The sequence below is a fragment of the Ahaetulla prasina genome, chromosome 8 (assembly GCF_028640845.1).
Source record: "Ahaetulla prasina isolate Xishuangbanna chromosome 8, ASM2864084v1, whole genome shotgun sequence".
Taxonomy (NCBI): Eukaryota; Metazoa; Chordata; class Lepidosauria; order Squamata; family Colubridae; genus Ahaetulla; species Ahaetulla prasina.
The window spans coordinates 40,065,059-40,080,406 of NC_080546.1; positions in this window are offsets into that span (position 1 = coordinate 40,065,059).

Sequence of the window (15,348 nt, forward strand, 5' to 3'; positions counted from 1 at the left end):
GTCTACAAGAGAACAACCAAGCTCAGAGCTTATCTTTTTTAAAAATTAATACAAGATTTGAATGTGCTTTTTTAGCTTCCATCTTTAATTTCCCAGAAGCCTGAAATGAATAGGAACAATTTCACACATTTTTAGTTGTCATAGTGCAGGCTACAATTTCTGCTTTCCAGGTAGCAGAGCTTGAAACAGTGAGCTAAATAAATGTAATAGACAGCCTGGTCAATGACACTCTTTTCTTTCAGCCTTCATTACTTATTATTTCCATCCGATCAACCCACATTATTATTCATTATTCATTCAGTACTTTTGGTATCAAAACAGGTCTTTAGCTTCATATCTTAGTCACCACAGTCAAAGAAAATACCTAGCAATCTGTGAAGTGAAGGACAATACAGTCATTTAAATATCATAGTTTCCTTTTCATACTAGTATGTATTTTGGTTAGAAAATCCATATAAAATACAGAAGCCTGGAAAATCAGCTTTCAGCAACAGTATTTATAGTTTGAGACATGAAACAAGAATTTTTCTAATCTGAATTTTGATTATTCATATGATTTTTCACCTTCATGATGATCTTCTTGCTACATTATATTGTAGCAAACCATAATAAATGATTCTGCAAAACATCCCTGAACATTTTCTAAAAGGAAGACAACATAAATGCTCTCTATTTTTGTCAGCTTAAAGTCAGATGTGTTGACTTGACCTTCAGTTCTAAACTCAATGGGCACATATAGGTGACATAAACAATTCCACCTGAAAAGGTCAGGAAAGCTGCTAGTGCACTTTTCCTACTGAGACACTTGTAGGAAGCAGCTGAATAGGTTTATTTTGTCAAAAGTCAAATGCATTATGAGATGAATGACTTCATGGGAAGATGGGTTTTAAAATCTCTGATATGTCATTTCTGAATCTATGATAAGCAGACATGTTTTCTTTATGGAAATGTAATTGAAATAATTATTCTGCAAAAACTTTGAGAATTTTTTTTCAATTCTGGAAGTGTGGTAGATTTTAGAACACAGTAAAAGGGAAGTCTTCCCAAAGTTTAGATTGACTCCCAGTAATTATATGAACAAATTCATGTAGTTTGCTTGGAAACCAGCAGCAAATTATTTATAGTAAACAATAGTAATAATAAACAACAACCCAATCAAGGAACTGCCAAACAAGCTAACTAAGCTGGGAACAGCCCAACCAAGAACCTCCAAGACCACTCCCATCAATACTGATAGGGCAAGCCTCTAAAATATAAACCAAAAGTAAACCTTACCAGCACTGTTGATGTTACCTAGTTTGGGTAATGAAATGTCTACAAGAGAACAACCAAGCTCAGAGCTTATCTTTTTAAAAAAATAAATGTTATTAAATATATAATTTAAAAACATTAGACATGTTGCGACTTGTCTGGTACATACTTTTCTAACACTTTTTCTTTCATGCAGATTACAATATAACATCATGCATATGCCATATATACTTTTTGTACATTCAATCACAGTCCAGTTACATACATATTCTCTTCATATCAATTCAAATCCTTTTTACTCCTATCTAATATTTCTTATATAATTTTTTTCTCCCCTTTTCTTCACTTTGTTTCTAATTCTCTATCCCTACATTCCTCCTTTTCTCTAGCCATTTATAAAATGTATTCCAGGTTACATAGAATTCCGATTCATCTTTATCTTTGAGCTCCATTGTTAACCATTCCATTTCTGCACAAGTCAATATTTTGTTGATTATTTCTGCCTCCTGTGGGTTCTCTCTGCATTTCCAATTTTGTGTGAATATCAACCTCGCTGCCGTTAATCTGTGTACCATAAGATATATTTCTTTTTTTTTTTTGTAATTATCCCTTACTATACCCAGAAGGAAGAGTTCTGGCATCATATCCATTGTTTGGTTTAACATCTCTTCTAGCCACTGTTTTATTTGGAGCCAAAAGTCCTTGGCTTTTGGGCATCCCCACCACATATGATAATAAGTGCCTAGTATTGCTTTACATTTCCAACATTTTGGTGAGCAGTTTTTGCACATTTTGGCTAGTTTTGTGGGTGGGAAATGCCACCTATAAAACATCTTGTATTGTTTTTCTTTGTATGCAGTGGCTAGAGTAAGCTTTCTGTTCCTCTCTCAAAGTTTTTGACAGCTGTCTAGATCTATGCCATACCCAAAATTTTTACTACAGGTGAGCATGGTCTCTTTCACTTGCTCTTCTATCATGTCGTAATCCAGTAAATATTTATATAGTTTCCTAATAATCTGCACATCTGCCCCTTGTAGGATTTCATCCAATTCTATAGATTCGGTCCTTATGCCCCATTCATTTGTATCTCTCACGTATCAGAATTGGACCTGAAGATATGCCCACCATTCAAGTTCTCTCTCTTCTTCTTGTAAATCCTGTCTAGACCTCAGCTTTCTTTTTTCATTCAATATGTCTTTATACATAATCACTCTTCCTAATTTCATGAAATTTGGATGTACAAACATTTCCAGGGTCGACAGCCAATTGGGAATTTCTATATAATTTTGTTGCTTAATTTTTATCCAAACATCCAATAGTGCTCTTCTGATGAGGTGTTTCTGGAAGTATTGGTGTGCTTTATGTTTCCTGTCCCAAAGGATTGCATGCCACCCCGTTTGCATATCATGTCCTTTCAGTGCTAGCAGCCTCCTGTTTTTTTTAAATTAATCCACTCCCTAATCCACGTGAGTGCTGCTGCCTGGTAGTATTTTTCCCAGTCAGGGAATCCAAATCCATCACTGTCTTTTGAGTCTTGCAATAGTTTCAATTTAATTCTGGGTTTTTTTCCCTTGCCAAATATATTTAGTTATTATTTTATTTAAATTTCTAAAAAAATCCTTTTTCAATCTTATTGGTATGGTTTGAAATAGAAAAAGTATCTTTGGCAGTATAGTCATTTTGACTGTCGCGATTCTCCCTGTGAAGGAAAGTTGCAGGTTTTTCCACCTATCCAAATCTCTCTTGATTTGGTCCACTAGTTTATTGTAATTGTCTTCCTTTAAAGTAGCACATCTTGCCATAAAATTAATACCTAGGTATCTCACTTTCTTTACTGTCTGTATTTTAATTTTCTCAATCAATTCTTTTTCTTGTATTTTGCTCATATTTTTGACTAAAATTTTAGTTTTTTCCTTGTTTTCCTTGTTCAACTACTTTGGCTTTTTGGTTTGAGTAAATTGCATTGAACATGTTTATGAAATTCTTCCCAAATTCCATTAATTTTAATTGATTTGACATAAAGCCCATTTAACGTTATCGAACCCTTTTGCGCATCACATTAAGACCAATTTCTTTTCATTATGGGTATCATAGTATTCCAATATGTTTAGTATGGTTCTATTGTTATTCTTTATCTGCCTCCTCGGCAAAAAGCCATTCTGATCACTATGAATAAAATCCCCTAGGAATCTTTTTAACCTACCAGCCATAATGGCCATGAATATCTTATAGTCTGAATTTAACAAAGATATGGGTCTGTAATTCCTAACAAATGTCAAGTCTGAATTGTCCTTTGGAATTAAGGTGATGATTGCTTCCTCCCACGATGCCGGTATTTTTGCATCTCTAAGAACTGCATTGAATACTTCTAATAAGGTAGAATTTAATGGATCTTGAAGGTTTTTATATGTTTCCGATGGCAATCCATCCTGGGCTGCCGTTTTGTTGTTTTTCTGTCTTTTAATTGCCACTGTTAATTCTAGGGGTGTTATTTCTTTGTTCAGCATGAGTCTTACCTCTTCTGACACTTTAGGTAAGTCAGCTTTTTGGAGACATCGACTAATTTTTTCTTCAAGTGTACCACACTCTTCTGCATATAATTCCTTATAGAACTCATGGATTATGTCTCTTTTCCCTTTGTTATGATAAATTATTTGCCCCTCTTTATTGCATAGTCTACTGATCCTCTTTTTGTCTTTTTGTTTCTTCAATTTGTAAGCTAGCCAAAGTCCCGTTTTGTTTGCATTTTCAAAGAAATTTTGTTTTGAATATTTTAAATATTGTGCCAAGTCCTCCTTCTCAATCATATTCAAATTATGTTTGATTATATCTATTTGTTGATTCAAATCCCTTATTTTGGGTTCTTTTTGTAAATCTCCTTCTAGCCTGCCAGGTTTTTCCTCCAAATCTTTTTGTCACTGTTCTTTCTTTTTCTTTTCTTTCACCATGTAGGCGATCATAATCCCTCTCATGTAGGCTTTTGCCATATCCCATAGGTTTTGAATATTTTATCCACCTTTTTATTATCTTGGAAGAACAGATTCATCTGTTCTTCCATTTTTGATTTGAATTCTTTATGTTTTAAAACTGCTCTGTTTAATGTCCACCTTCTTGTTTTTTCCCCCTTCCATCAAATTATCATTGAATTATGGTCTGCCCAAAGATTTTTGTCAATTACAATTTCTTCTACTTCCAAATTTAGTTTCTTTGACATCCAGACCATGTCTATCCTTGACCACGAGGTGTGATGGCCTGAATAGAACATAAATTGCTTCTTCCCTACATTTCTTTCCCTCCAATGTTCATTTCCTCTGCCATTTTAAGAAACTTATTGGATAATATTTTCCTAGTTCCTTTTCTTATCTTGACGCTTTTATGGTCCTGATGTTTATCCACTATTGCATTAAAATCCCCCAAGATGCAAATGTTATCATATTCCATCTTTCCGATAATCGTGTGTAACTTCTTATACAATTGATTTTGTTTTTCATTTGGAGCATAGATTCCCACTAAGGCTACTTTCTTATGGTTCAAAGTTGCTTCTACTATCAATATCCTGCCTTCATCATCCTCATAAATTTGTCTCGTCGGATTTCCTCTTTGAAATACATTGCAACTCTCCCTTTCTTATGATATGATAATACTACAAACATCTTTCCTAAATTAGGCTGAATAAATGTTGGTGCTACTTCTTATATGTACCTCTTGCAAAATTATTATATCCAATTTGATCTTATAGAGTCTGCTAAAAAAAAATTTCCTTTTGGGTGGGGGAATTTAATCCTTCACATTTAAAGATATAGCCAATATTTCTTCTTGTAGCCCTTGTTGATCTAATTTCTTTGGGTCTGCTTTCATCGTGATTACTGTCATCTGTTCTTTTTCCTCTTCCATTTTCCTTCTCCCTATTAAATTGCCCTCTCATTTCTGTATTTTGCATTCTAGTCGCCCCTTCTACTTTTGCTTCTCTTTCTTCTAGATGTTCTTCACTGCTAAAGTTCTGGCTAAAAAATTCCTCTGTTTTGTCTATGGTGTTTATTCTGTGTCTTTTTTCCTGTCACGATACCATGATTCCCTCCGGTGTCAGCCATCTGAAGTTAATATTGTGCCTAATTAGTTTGGACATCAAAAATTGGTTCAACTTACTTAGTTCTCGCACCCTACATGCCACTTGTTTTAATACTACTAACCTCTATGTTCTAGTGGATCATCCCTAGTTCTATGAAGTATCTTGTCCCTCACTGATTTTTTAACAAATCTAATATGGACTTCTTTAGGGAGGTTGTGGCATCTTGGATTCTATAATGCCTTAGGGTCGATTCTCTCGCCTCTCCTGTTCAACATCTATATGAAGCCACTGGGGGAGGTGGTTTTGGGGTGAGTTACCATCTGTATGCTGATGATACTCAGCTGTACTTTTCCACCCCGGACCACCCCAACGAAGCTGTCGAAGTACTGTCCCGGTGCCTGGAAGTCGTACGGGTCTGGATGGGGAGAAGCAGACTCAAGCTCAATCCCTCCAAGATGGAGTGGCTGTGGATGCCGGCACCCCGGTACAGTCAGCTGCAACCGCGGCTGGCTGTTGGGGGTGAGTTATTGGCCCCAAGGGAGGGGGTACGCAACTTGGGCGTCCTCCTGGATGGACGGCTGTCTTTTGATGAACACCTGGCGGTCGTCTCCAGGAGGGCCTTCTACCAAGTTCGCTTGGTTCGCCAGTTGCGTCCCTTCCTTGACCGGGATGCCTTATGCACGGTCACTCACGCTCTGGTCACTTCTCGTTTGGACTATTGCAATGCTATCTACATGGGGCTGCCCTTGAGGTGCACCCGGAGGCTGCAGTTAGTCCAGAATGTGGCTGCGCGAGTAGTAACGGGAGCCACTCATTGCTCCCACGTAACACCACTGCTACGCAGTCTGCACTGGCTTCCTGTAGTCTTTCAGGTGCGCTTCAAGATTTTGGTTACCACCTTTAAAGCGCTCCATGGCTTGGGACCCGGGTACTTACGGGACTGCCTGCAGGCTGTTACCTTATGCCTCCCACCGACCCGTACGCTCACACAGAGAGGGTCTTCTCAGATGCCATCCGCCAAACAATGTCGGCTGGCGGCCCCCAGGGGCAGGGCCTTCTCTGTTGGAGCTCCTACGCTCTGGAACGAACTTCCCCCTGGCCTAAGCCAAATGCCTGATCTTCGGACCTTTCGCCGTGAGCTAAAAACATACTTATTTATTCAAGCTTAATAGTTTTATTAAATTTTAATTGGGGTTTATCATTTTAGGGTTTTTAAATTTTTAAATCTTTAAATTTTGAATGTCGGCCTTTTGTAATATGCTGTGTTTTAAATTTTTGTTTTTAATTGTATATATATATTTGAGTTTTTATCTTTTTAGCTGTACACCGCCCTGAGTCCTTCGGGAGAAGGGCAGTATAAAAATCTAAATAAATAAATAAATAAATAAATATAAGTTTTCTTCTATAAGAACTCAATAAGTTTTGTTCATTTCATTCAGCATTTCATCCTTCTCAATTCCTAAGGCTTTTGCTAATAGGTCTGCCATCATATCTGGCAAGTCTTCACTCTTCAAGTCTTTTCCTCTTTGACGTTTTGAAAACACAGGTAAAATGCTGCTCATTCTGTCTCCAGCTGTATAACGGTATTTTCTAGAACTTTATTAGCCTGTACTAATCTCTCATTCATTTTGTAAACTTTTTTTTTCTCCTTGCCCATCCTCTCTTCCATTTCTAATAGTTTTTGTTTGTTCTTCATAATTTGTTGCCGGAAGACCTCAAACCTCCCATCCACTGATTTCATTTTCTCTTTTAATTCTCCAGTATCACTTCTAACTTCCCCAATTTCTTTTTTTAGGTCTTCATGGTTCCTTAACGTTATGTCCCGCATCAATTGTAACATTGATTGCAGTTCTTTAAACGAGTTGGTTCTTTTTCTTTGCATTATTTCCTCTATTGATCTCTGACCTAATGGACTTGATTCCAATGATGAGGAATGAGATATTTGTTTTCTCCCTGCACCAACTTTGGATAAATTAGGAATACTTGTCATTTTTAACAATGTCTTGAACCAATCCTCCCACTTATTTACAAGTCTTGGGTTTTCCTCTGCCACTGTGAGGTATTGTCTAATCTTTTTCGTGCTTCATTATTTCACAGTATGTTTCTTAACAATTACTACAACACAAATCTCTTTATACTACGGTCTAAGCTACAATAAATATAATTCAGTATCAAACACTCTTGACAGAGACCAATGGCTATCTTATCGTACTTCAGTTTCTATGTCCTACAATTATTTCATAAATATTATCAATACCAGTATCTTACAACACTCTTTAATTCAAGTCCATTAATAATTTAGTATAATTACATATTCATATGAATTATTTAGGTATAAATATAAATATATAGGTATATAAGTATATAAATATTCTTGGATAACTCTATTCAGATATTAAATATATTCTTTTAGTCTTTAAGATGACACAGTCTTATTATATTGTGGTTAGTTCTTAGTCAGGCAGGTTCTTATTTCCAAATTTCCCTTTTTGTTGTATCACTTTCCCTTTGGTCAGCAGATGTCTCCTTCATCTCCAACAGATTACTCAGCATTCAAAATGTCCACTGTCCCAGTTTCATCAGCACTTTCTCCCTTCCGTTGTATAACTTCCTTTATCCAGATTGTTCAGCTTTTTTTTTTAAAGTTCCAAATTTTTTGGCAGAGAAGAGAACCTCCTCTCCTCCTCTGTTCCTTTTCCTTTTAGTCCACCGTTCTGCGAAGCACCTTTTCTTTGCCTGTAAGTCTCTCTTCGCTGCTATTCCACCCAGAGGAAAATCTTCCCCTCCTTCCTCCTCAGGCTCCTTTTCTCTTTACTACTGCCCTGGAATTCGGAGAGACAATTACCCCTGGGCACTCACAAAGAGTTGTTGGGATTGCTTCTTCCAGCCTCAGCTGCACCGTCGTCTCGCTATTTTCCTGCCGAACTTCGTCCGCCTATCAGGTCTTCACAGCCACCATGTTGGGCTTTCTCCTTCCCCACCCTACTTTTCTGAGACTCTCCCTGCTGAAATTCAACCCTAACTGCCATCAAAACTGCTCAGCAGGCTACCTCTGTATCCAATTTCCCTCCAGGAAACTTAGGACCCTGAAGGGTCAGCCGAGCGGCTTATAGTGATTGTGGAAATAGTGTCTGTTGCCGGAGAAGCCACTCTGCACAACCGCTCTCCCTGACAGCTGCCCCACCTCCTAAGCTCAGAGCCTATCAAAGACCTCTCAAATTATTTATTATTGAGAAGGATACACGATTTTCTAATACTCTGTAACATTGTAACCATATTTTTGCTCACATTCAGTGAGTAATCATTTTACAATTGTCAATAAATGTTGATTTTATGATCTGTAACTGTTATATAATAGAGGTACTACATGTTATTTGGAAGGGTAAGAGCAGGGATGAAATCCAGCAGGTTCTGACAGATTCTGGAGAACCGGTAGCTGAAATTTTGAGCAGTTCGGTGAAGCGATAATGGAAATTTTGAGTAGATCAGAGAATTGGCAAATACCACCCCTGGCTGGAGATTTTGCACTATCCTTCCCCTGGAGTGGGGTGGGAATGGAGATCTTGCAATATCGTTCTCCTGCCATGCCCACCAAGCCACGGCCACCAAGTCACACCATGCTCATCAAGCCACACCCACCAAGCCATGCCACACCCACAGAACCGGTAGTAAAAATATTTGCATTTCACCACTAGGTAAGAGACAGAGGAAAGAGTAATTGTTCACTACTAATAATCCCTGCAATTGAGGATGACTAACTGTGACTAGGTAGGTGTTGTGACCCAGGTTCCTGGACCCAGACTCCTGGACTCGGATGATTCAGAAAGTGAGGGAGAAGACCTGGCAAGCCCTGCTTCTCTTGAGCCCTCTCCCTCCCTGGCACCCACTCAAAGGGAGGAGGAGGGGCCGGCAAGGCCTGATTCTCTGGAGCCTTCTTCTGATTTGGCAACGCCCCAAGAACAGTTTTGGAGTGATGCAAGGCTGCGGAGGCGTGACCGACGCGCGCAGCAGAAACAGCGTTGGGAGGAAGCCAAGTCATGATTGTCATGCAGTGACATCTGCAGAGACTATAAATAGGAGGCGGGACTTCCTGGTTTTTTGTCTTGGACAAAGTAATGAATTGGCGCGAGCTAACTGTCTCAATGGAGGGAAGAATATATTTGTGAGTAATTCTGGCCTTATCTATAATTTCCTCGTTATCTCCAGAAACTTGGCAGGCCCGTGGGTAGACGTGGCCAGGACATGTATCTATGTAAATAAAAGGAAAAAAAGAAGGCCTCTGACGGACTCTTTGCTGGGAGTATTAGGGGGAGGGAAACAGAACAATAGGTGACTTTTGAAAGTTCATATGATTGGAAATAGATTTCCATATGTGCATTTTCCCAGGTGTCTATATTGGCTGTATGTTATTTAGTATCAGTTTCTATTGCCCAAAACAATGAACTATTTCTTTATTGTTGCAAAGAAAGATGTATGAATATGACCATAAAGACATAAAGAATCAAGTCTTACTCAAAGGAGGCTATTCTTTCTTTTGGCACTGAAATGGGAGAACAGGAAAATCAATAGTCTTAAGTGATTGTTTAGGGTAGATAATGTGTTTGAATAAAATTAATTGGAGGTGATAAGGATTTGATGTTAACTTAGGAAAATAAATGTTGTAGGTTGAAGTGTTCAGTATATATTTGGGCTTTCTGGTGACAGGGAATTTAATCTTAGTAAGGATTAATAAATCACATTTTAAAATTATAAAAAGAAGATATATTTACTGGAAATATATTATCAGAATACACAGTTAACTATATTCTATATCTATCAACAGAAAAGAGCATATTCCCTGTGACTTTGTACAAGGCAAAAAGGCAGGCGAAAGTAATTTGAGTTCAGCAATCTTTGAGACAATCAGCTGGCAGAATAATAAAGAGGGAAAACAGAATAAATCCTTAAATCCCTTATCAATACTGTCTTTTGTAGGTCATAAGGTTCCCAAGGATCACTCCTGTTGGATTTATACTTCCAATGGTGCCAACAATTTGCATTTTATTTGGGAATGATTTAAAGAAGTAATGATTCTTTAATTATTCATCACCTCCATTTTTCATCATCACATTTTTCATTCATTCATTTTTTCTAAGCAGGGACTGAAAAGAAATTAGTTTACCTGATTTACCTATCCTAAATCAAGAAAAGAATTACCTCTCCAGCTTTATCCAGGCAGCTCCCTGCCAAAAAGTAGACTGAAATACATATTGATCTGCATGTTCATTCTAGCAATAGTGCCCTAAATAATTTTCATCATAATTTACATAAATCTAATAGATCTAAGATCATGAAACAAAACTGTATCAGTCTAAATTAGTTTGAGTTTTTACATATGGGAAAGGAGTTAAAATAGATTCTATCTTAATTGGGTTTGAATCTAATTAGAAAACCCACAATAAAATGTTTTAGATGTTTCTGATTTTCCCCTAAAACTTAATATTATACTATGATTTTGCAGTATATTTATATAGTTTATTAACAATGAACTATTTCTTTATTGTTGCAAAGAAAGATGTATGAATATGACCATAAAGACATAAAGAATCAAGTCTTACTCAAAGGAGACTATTCTTTCTTTTGGCACTGAAATGGGAGAACAGGAAAATCAATAGTCTTAAGTGATTGTTTAGGATAGATAATGTGTTTGAATAAAATTAATTGGAGGTGATAAGGATTTGATGTTAACTTAGGAAAATAAATGTTGTAGGTTGAAGTGTTCAGTATATATTTGGGCTTTCTGGTGACAGGGAATTTAATCTTAGTAAGGATTAATAAATCACATTTTAAAATTATAAAAAGAAGATATATTTACTGGAAATATATTATCAGAATACACAGTTAACTATATTCTATATCTATCAACAGAAAAGAGCATATTCCCTGTGACTTTGTACAAGGCAAAAAGGCAGGCGAAAGTAATTTGAGTTCAGCAATCTTTGAGACAATCAGCTGGCAGAATAATAAAGAGGGAAAACAGAATAAATCCTTAAATCCCTTATCAATACTGTCTTTTGTAGGTCATAAGGTTCCCAAGGATCACTCCTGTTGGATTTATACTTCCAATGGTGCAAACAATTTGCATTTTATTTGGGAATGATTTAAAGAAGTAATGATTCTTTAATTATTCATCACCTCCATTTTTCATCATCACATTTTTCATTCATTCATTTTTTCTAAGCAGGAATTGAAAAGAAATTAGTTTACCTGATTTACCTATCCTAAATCAAGAAAAGAATTACCTCTCCAGCTTTATCCAGGCAGCTCCCTGCCAAAAAGTAGACTGAAATACATATTGATCTGCATGTTCATTCTAGCAATAGTGCCCTAAATAATTTTCATCATAATTTACATAAATCTAATAGATCTAAGATCATGAAACAAAACTGTATCAGTCTAAATTAGTTTGAGTTTTTACATATGGGAAAGGAGTTAAAATAGATTCTATCTTAATTGGGTTTGAATCTAATTAGAAAACCCACAATAAAATGTTTTAGATGTTTCTGATTTTCCCCTAAAACTTAATATTATACTATGATTTTGCAGTATATTTATATAGTTTATTATCACTGTACTGTTTTAGCAAATGCCTATAATATTCCATGAATGTGAAATAAATATATATCTTTAATTCACAACAGTGTAATTCTGGTTTATTCCCTTAAATATATTGTACAGTTATTATAATTTTTATGGAAATAAAGGTGCATGTTAGTTTATAAGGGAAAAATGTTATTTTTTACACAGAATATACGTTAACTACAGATAAATTTCATATTTTGCATATTTTATTAAGTCACAAGATGATGTAATAAACTCAGGATTCTTCCAGTACCAGTTCTAAATATTACAGCTTATTAAACAAATAAATCTGTTTAGGACATTCAAAAATGAAACTAATAATTAATAAATCAAATTTATTTTAATGAGATTAAAAGCATACAATACAGCATAATTCAATCATAATTTAGTATTCAAGGGTTATACTTATTTATGTATTTATTATTTATTTGTCGAGTACCTATTAGATAATATATATAAAATATAAGCATGAATTGAATATATAAAATGAATACCATTAAAGGGAACATTAGGACAGGCATAGTAGTCACACTGATACTCTTATGCACACCCCTTACAGATGTGTTAGGAATGGGGTGAGTAGCCAGTCTAACGTTAAAATTTTGGGGGATTTGGGATGAAACCACAGAGTCAGGTAGTGCATTCCAGGCATTGACCACTCTGTTGCTGAAGTCATATTTTCTTCAATCAAGTTTGGTGCGGTTTACCTTAAGTTTGTATCTTTTTTTTTAATTTCTTTTTGTCACAACAGTATACGCAAACAATTGTCATAGATAAAACAAAATATTTTGAAGAAAATATATACATATATGTAAATTTGTACTCATGTATTGTTGTGGTTGAAGCTGAAGTAGTCATTGACAGGTAGGCCTTTGTAGCAGATAATTTTATGGGCTATGCTTAGGTCATACCGAAGGTGGCATAGTTCTAAATTTTCTAAGCCCAAAATTTCAAGTCTGGTGGCATAAGGTATTTTGTTGTGAGCGGAGGAGTGGAAGACTCTTGTTGTGAAATATTTCTGGACACGTTCAATTGTATTAATAACTGATATGCAGTTTGGGTTCCAGACAGATGAGCTGTATTTGAGAATTGGTCTAGCAAACATTTTGTGTGCTCTGGTTAGAAGTGTAATGTTATCCGAGAAGAAGATATGCAAGATTAGGTTTATAACCCTTAATGCCTTTTTGGCAATGTTGTTACAGTGGGCTTTGGCACTTAGATCATTTGATATGAGTACTCCAAGATCCTTGACAGAGGACCTTAAGCTTATCAGTTTAACCAGGAAACAGTTTATGGACAATGTAATATTTAATTGAATTTAGTGTAGGAAGTCAAAGACTAAGTTCAAAAAAAACAAAACAGAAAAGTAGGGGATGTCCGTAAGTGATGTATCTTAATGGAGGTTTTGATAAAACTTGGTTATAGATGATAAAAGAGAAACACGTGTACAGATGCAAAAATATGTGTCCTAGGCTTTATCAGTATTAGAAGAGTCATCATTCTCTACATTGTACATTGTTTAGGCCACATCAATCTAGACATTATATTTTAGAATGGACATTGACCAATCATAACATATCCAGAAGACAGCAACTATTTGTTAAGGACAGGAAAGTAGTGTTTTTGAGGTAGTTTTGAGTATTTGATATCTTTACAATCACAATGGGGAAAGCATGATAATTATCTTCAAGTATTTAAAAAGTTATCATATAGAAGTTGGACCAGAACTGTTCTAGAAGTCAGGATATAAAATAATGCATTTAAATTTTAAGGAGTGAAAAGTCAGTAGATTGCCTTCAGGTGATGGACTGTCCTTTCCTGGAGAAATTTAATTAGAGATTTAAACCATCTTCCCAGAAATCAGTAATACTGCATTCCTATACTGGAGAAGGGATTGAAATATATTATCTCTGAGGTTCACCCAATTCTTACATCATATGATTCTATAAGAAAATTAAAAATAAAAAGAAGCCTTTTATGATGGCTTCAGTACAGTACAGTACAATACAGTACATAATATTTATACACATATGCTAAAAGGCATAGTGGCAGTTGTCACGTCATAGTTTAGTTTAGGAATAGAAAATAAAAGAAGAATAAAAAATTGATAGAAAGAAGAAAGGAGTTCTGAACTGCTGAAGGAGAGAAAGCAGAGACAAAAGCCTTTTTTCAGTGCTTGTGTAACTGATATGATACAGGTTGACTTAGCTGATTTAGAATAAAAGTATGGAGAGAGAAAGAAAGATTCAAGGAAACTTTGTTGTCTTCTGTTTGGGTCTGAAGGCAGTTTTTATTCTTTCCTTACTTTGAGTTTTGGGAAATCATAAATAAAGAATCAGACAAAAAGAAGAAAGGAAAAATATGCATGTTACAATAGTATGTGTGGAATATTCAGGTTTGAAAAATGTACAGCACATAAAGGCCTTTGTATGAACCGGTTTGATTTGTTTTAAGTACTAATAATGCTTTATCTAGTTGTTATTAATTAATTCCTTTTTAGCTTGCTTGCTAATCATATTTTGCCTCCTCCTTTTCTCACTTTAGCAACCACTGTCAGCTTTGTAACCAACTCAATATCCTTTCACCCCTTTATTCTGTATCTGGGGAAAAAAAAGAATCTTTTAATTTTTCTCCAAGTTCTTTTTCTACCTCAGGTTTTTGATTATAAGTATTGTCAGTGTGTCTGGAAAATCACCTGACAGTTTGGCAGATACTGTTTACTTGTTTTATTCATTTTTCTTTCTCTTTTCTTGGCTGAGGAAAGGGGGAGAATGAGAAGTGTTCTAGTATAATTTTATACAGGATGCTGCAGCATCAAATTTCAGGGGGTGCTTCAACTTCTCTCATCAACTTCTCTCTACCATCATTGCTACCTTCCACTATACCAACTGTTCCTGAGCTAATCTTTGCCAACTTCTTTCTCCTGCTGTTGACAAGATACACCTTGTCTGACTTTTTGTGAGGCAGCTGCTGGCATCACGAGGCCTTCCTGAGGCTGTGCATGGCCTTCTCAAAGCCTTAGAATGTCAACCTGAAGTAAGCATAACTAGCAGCTGACTCAGGAAAACCCAGGCTGGAAAACAACAGCAGTAAGAGAAAGAAGATGGCAAAGTTCAGCTCTGGTGACAGAGTGGGGACCAAAAGGGTGGTAAAGTTCAGGGCAGCCAAAAAAGATAAAAATAGGGCAGAGATAAGTATGGGGGAAGTTAAAGCAGAAGTGAGCCTGTAACTTGATTGGAAGGGCTTCAGATAATCATCCGGGACCTTTTGGAGCTGTAGCACAACCACTTTTTCTACCATCTTTCCTAAAAACAATATAAATATAACTATTTTGTGGCCTGAATCTCAACTCCTAGTTGCTGTTTTTTAGCTGCTGCAATTAAACAATAGGTCGGCCTACAAGAAGG